Here is a 6,000-nt window from a genome sequence, read left to right as displayed (position 1 = left end):
TATCAGAATTTTTGCAAGTTGCAATCGCGCAAACTGGCATTTCGATAATAGTTTTAAATTCTTGTAAATTCACTGCAAAAACTGAGGAAAGTCATTATAGAAAATAACAAATGTCTTAGAATATCTAGCAAAAAGAAATAATCCAATATTAGTTAGAGCTAGTAAGGCCAAACGCTCCGTTCTTGAAGTAGAAGTGTGAGCTTTGCGCCAAAGTGACGTCACTAGAGTGACGTCGGAGGATCGGCGCGGCGAGAGATACTTCAAAGGAGTGAACCAGCCCTTCTATTCTCTTTAGCCCTGCCAGCAACTGCTTGCAAACATTGTTGCAGCTCTTCTAAAGTGTAATCACGGTAGTTTCTCGTTCCAGGTATTTTTTTTATAACGTCTGATCATTTTTCTGTCGGAAAAGAAAAGCGAATGAAACTTTGCACAAAACAGCCCCACAGTGCATGAGATTGTTTTAAAATTCGAAAAAATGTTTGTAGTAATAAAGGAGACTTCTATCTTCAAATTCCACACATTTTCAACGTAAAGAAAACATAATACTGAATAGCAGCACTTGAAAAGTGCCAAATTCGAATTTGCACAATGTAGCCCCACATGACGGTATATAATTGTCAGAAAAAATCATGAAGTCTAATGTGCAAAAGCGATAACATGATGCGTGCTTTTTCGATGCAAAAGTTCTTAAGCGATCATTTGACCGGTTATGGTATGTTTAGTGTTAAATATTCCAAATAAATTAAAACATATAGGATTGTAGAGGCGGTGATCATTTCAATTAGTAGATTGGTAGAGGTAGCATCATTGTAGTTTTAAGCATACTTTTGGCTGTTACAGATACATCTTAAAAGGCCTGGTTTCTTAGGACAGGACGCCGTCAGCTGGAAATCAGCGCTAACCTCTGATTGGTCCATTTGTGAGTTTGATAGTATACGTCATCGAGTTCAAGATAAGCGTTCGATGACGTACACTATCAAACTCACAAATGGACCAATCAGAGGTTAGCGCTGATTTCCAGCTGAGGGCATCCTGTCCTAAGAAACCAGGCCTTCAATTTGGATATCATGTACGGAAAATTATCTCAGAGAAATGAATGAAATTCGTTTTAGGAAAAAATCTATTCATTAAGCAAATGTTAAGAAGATTATGGCCATATTCAAAAATATAAAAACAAAGAAATGAAATATTTTAACGGAATCAAGTTAAACATTCTCTTAAATCGAGAATTTCCGTTAAGATTATTCAACGGTAAGGACTGGGGGTCCCTAAACGCCCCCCAATCTTCATGCAAATAATTCAAAATTAAGTATGAAGTGTTTCCAACGGACAGTTAGGAGCATGGGAAGAGATCCAAGGTTGGCGAATAATCGAAAGGTAACATAGCCAAAAATAAAGCCAATCCCCATAATCAATATTAAATTTGAAAGTAATTTGGCTATCGCGAATCGCCAAAGTAATGTAACTTAAACATATTTGGGGTAAGAAATAAAGAATAAAGAGTTATAGATAGACTTTTGTTTTCGATTAGTCGCGATAGTGAATTAATGAGTCTGACATTAATATGGAAAATTTCGCCGTTACATTGATGGTTTAAGAAAAGAATATTATATTTTTTATTTGCTTTTTATAACTCACAATAAAAATTAAATAATTGGTGGTTTAATTTAATTAAAATTCGGTTTGGATCGGCCAGTTTTCGGTTATTAAAAAAATAAGTTTAAGAAATTAAAGAAATTTTAAAAGCTAGGAAATATGTAATGCCTATTGTGGCATCAGAAGAATAATTTCAGTGGCAGAAACATCTGTATAGATCCGTAATATCATGGAACAAATTTTGAACTTTTTTGTTTGTCGTAAGTTTAAAGAAGCGATGATGTCAAATATTATAATGAGGAAATGGTTGCACTACTATAAAAAAACATTTAAAATTAAATAATTGAAGCGTTATTAGTAAATTATTAATTGAAACTTATTAATTGAACAAAAAACCTTCTGTAACAGCAAAATTAAAATAAAAAAATTATTGTTTTAAATTATTATTATTTTATTGAAATAAATCAAAGGAAAATAAAAAATAAAAACTTAAAAAAAAAAAAAAATTAACGAAACACCGGCTAAGTTAAGTAAATTTTCTAAGCGAATAAAGTTTAAAAAGCTCTAAAATTTTAGAAATTAAATATTTCTACTGAAGAGAAATAATTTTATGCTTCAAACGATTTTCTAAAAGCTTAGACAGGGAAAATCTAGAAATTGTTTTTAGATTCCGTGGACTTGCGAAGTTAGGCCGAAGTTAGACCCTTACAAAATTTTGTTAAAACCCTATAAAACACGTTAATTTAAAATTGCCAGAAAAAAACAGGTATAATTCAGAGCAGATCGCTTTTTTTGTTTAAGTTTAATTTTGTGGGGGAAAATGTCTATCACGTTTTTAAAAAAAATAATTTGAAAACAATACTGCTTATTTTATTCTTTTTGCAGGTTCCATTAGAGTTCGACAGAGGACACGGTCTCTTTACGACCAAAGCTTATAAATCTCAAATTTCTTCGAAGAGATAATTGCATCCTTAACAATCGTGTAGACAAATTCCATATTGTTTTTTTTAATGCTTACTGTGGTTACTTACAGGAAGTTATAGACTTAGTAGTTTAGAATTTTCTTATTATTGTCAATTATTTTGATTCATTAAATGCTTGTAAATATTTGCATTTTTCATAGCTTTCGTGATTAATGTTATTCATTATTTCCTTATGTATTTGTGTTGATTTAAGTTAAATAAAATTTTCTTCTATTTTAAATTTCTCAATTCTTCAGAAATGGAAACGGTGTGAGCTCACAAAATTGATTAAAATTTCGAATTATAAAAATGTAGTGTTTAGAGTATCAACATAGTTTTTAAATGTTTTCATCAATATCGATTTTATTAATTTATGATGTGACAAATAATAAAATGGTGGTCTAGCATCCAAGATCTATTTACTTTTTCCGTTTATACAGGATGTCTGAAAGATGGAATATCTAGAAAAATACGCATCGGATCAAAAATTTCGAAACATTCATATAAAATACCTATTTTTAAAAGGTGAATTCGATGATAAAATAAAATCGACACCTACTCCCCACATCTGAGGATGGACCGGAATTTTGAAAGTTTCTTCCTTCCCCCCACCCTCTAGGAAAACATATGACTAAGCGTTTTTTGGATTTTGGTTCACAGATGGCGTCGTATTCTTTTAATAAAAATAGCGTACAAAATGTTTTAACATGGAGACCTCAGGTAAGGAAAAAAATAAGCGTGTTAAATATTTAAAAAAAAGTATAATTTTATCAATTTTAACCCCTTCTCCCTAAGAAGTAGAGGAGATTCTCAAAGTGGGGGTCGAGTTTGATGGCATTGAATGCCTCTGTAGAAAATTTTTTAAGCCTTTTTATTTAGATTTTTTTACCAGTTGCGTATTTTACGAGGTAATTGTCGATTTCTTTACATTTTAGACATCTTGTAAAATAACCCTAGCAGCAAAACAACTTGGGCTCGCATTGGACCAATATTCACGAATTCTGGCTCAATGAAGGTTCAAAGGGCCTTTATTTTCTGATATTGGCCCTATGTGGAATTGTCTGATTCAACCGATATTGTATACCCATTTTACGACCAATATCAGTCCTGTATATAAAGTTGTTAGATTCATCCGATATTTTCTATTCATTATTCAGCTAATATGGTTTTATATTGGCCGTATATAGCCCGATATTTGCCCTATATAAGATTAATATTAAAAAATATAGGCATCCTAATATTGGCCCCTCGGTGGATGTTCATAGGACCCCTATTGAGCCCAATTGGAGCCAAGGTAAAATTGTTACTCGGGAACACGCAGAAGTACCAGGATTCGTTATTTATTGTTGTATCCAGTCAGTTTTTTTTTACAAATTTAATTGCAATTAATTGCGAAATGCATGTACAGACATCATTTAAATTGAAAGTGCTCACAGCGCACTTGTCAAAGCTTACTTCTTGTTCCCTAAAGTAGTTTTCTTTAAACCAGGGTGCGTAGCGTTTTTAAAAAGTGCTTAAAGGTGCTTATTTTCAATTTTAATTTTTAAAAAACCCTTAAAGGTGCTTTTTTCATTGGGTGCTTTTAAAAAGTGCTTAATTTTCCATTTTTCAAAATGAGATTTGTCCTTTACTATGTTGATTTTCGCTTCAAATTATGCAAAAAGACGCAGTTCACATTTCATTCAGTTCAGCGTTTTCATAATTAATTCAACCCTAATCTATTTCGGCCTATAGTCAGTTTGTAGCGTATGAAAACGCCATTCGTTTTACATGATTCAAAATTTCATGATTTTTGACAATTGTCAAAAACAATGCCAAAAGGTTTGTTTTTTTTGGACATGACGGTTAAAACAAGATAAAACCGTCGATTGTCAAAAACTTTCTAACTGTGCCTAGTTATTATATTTTTTAAAGTGCTTAAAAATATTTTTTGAGTGCTTGAAAAGTGCTTATTTTTTGCTGAATATTTTGGCTACGCACCTTGTAAATTTATTTCCTTTCTTCTCTATTTTCAAAGATCAATGTTTACTTTTTTAAGCGAAAAGTCTAATAATATTTTCGTATTTTACTTAGTCGAAGAGTACTGCTATTTAAAGGACGATGCAATTTTAAACTACTGTAATTGGTTATCATACTGTAAGTTTTTTCTAAAAATAATTTTGAAAAAAAAACGAAAAAATGAAACTTTGTTTGCTCGCCAAACAAAAACGTTTCTCTATGCTTCAAATGCGTAACGAAATACTTCATTCAGTCAAAATGCTTTGAATTATTTCATCCTTGAAAGTCATGGGCTAAACAATAAAATTGCATTTAAATGTAAGTGGCGTTCAAACAAACTAAGAGAATGACTGATTCGCTCTCAATGTCACGTTACTATATTAACAAGGAAATAGTGAACGCACATTACCAGCTATTTGCTGGTAATCTGTTATGTAATCTTGTCGCAAGTAGAATATATTTTTTCCAGGTAAACTTTTTTGAAAACTTTGCTACTTTTAAAATATTAATTTGTGAATTCTTTACGATTTCGATTGTTCCATTCATATTTAGTAAGTGCAAAGTAGAATTTATGCCATTATTGTTGCATCTAAAATCATATATTATTTTAATGTGGCTACTAAATATAGTTATCTATCTAAAAAAAAAGGCTTGCTCGCTTGTACAAGCAAGATAAGTAAACCTAAAGAAAGGTAAAAATCGATTACTTGTTGTGTTAATCGTTAAAATAAAAGTGATTTTTCTATTTAATTATATACTAAACATGTGTCGGTAAATATTATTAATTCGTCGATGAATATTAAAACACTGATTTTGGTCTAAGAGTTTTAAAAAAACTAAACTAAATGATATTTTTTAATCATTTAAGTTTAATATAATATAATGCAATAGATTTGATTAGAGTAATCTAAAGAAAAAAGATTAAGAAATAATCAAAATAATCAATAATAAAGATTAAGAATAATAAAAAAAGAATAAGATAAATCTTTAGAAAAAAGATTTCGTTTATTCAACTTATCCAATTTATATTTAGGATTTCAGTTGAAATGAAAAGATTAATTTAACTTTTCAAATTTTTTTTATTTATTTATTTACTGTTTTCTTCTTCTTCTGTAGACTCGAGTATTTAAGTAATCAAAATATTAATGTTTCTTATATTAGCTAGAAATATTAGTTATTGAGTTGTGAATGCACTTAGAGTTATCAAGCGGGTTCGATCCTCGTCGACAGAAGACTTCCAGTGTAGTAAATGGTGCCTGATGCACGTTAAATCTCTCGAGTCACAAAGTCCTCCATCTTCCCATAACAAATCATACCTCTGGGGGTATTGATCCAGGCGTTTCATTGTTTTCTGGATTGGTTCAAAATTACAAGGCTACGGAAGTTGAACATTAGTAGTCGTAAATCCAAAATTGGGTCTGTTGTTCAATGACGGTTCTAAAAC

The 6,000-nt window shown here is 30.8% G+C and overlaps 1 protein-coding gene across 2 annotated transcripts in view; it reads left to right on the top strand.

The window, feature by feature from the left end:
* The first annotated feature begins 4,886 nt into the window (after positions 1-4,886).
* The window catches only part of LOC107442059 (cytochrome P450 3A8-like), a 31,111-nt gene continuing 29,997 nt past the window's right edge, over positions 4,887-6,000 (top strand). The window contains exon 1 of one of the 2 annotated variants that reach the window (XM_071184310.1): positions 4,887-5,025. The gene's annotated coding sequence lies outside the window, so the exon portion shown is untranslated. The remainder of the gene's footprint in view (positions 5,026-6,000) is intronic. The other variant, XM_021145839.3, reaches the window with a different exon arrangement.

Source organism: Parasteatoda tepidariorum, chromosome 8 (genome assembly GCF_043381705.1).
Source record: "Parasteatoda tepidariorum isolate YZ-2023 chromosome 8, CAS_Ptep_4.0, whole genome shotgun sequence".
Classification (NCBI taxonomy): Eukaryota; Metazoa; Arthropoda; class Arachnida; order Araneae; family Theridiidae; genus Parasteatoda; species Parasteatoda tepidariorum.
This window is presented reverse-complemented; position numbering and strand designations above follow the sequence as displayed.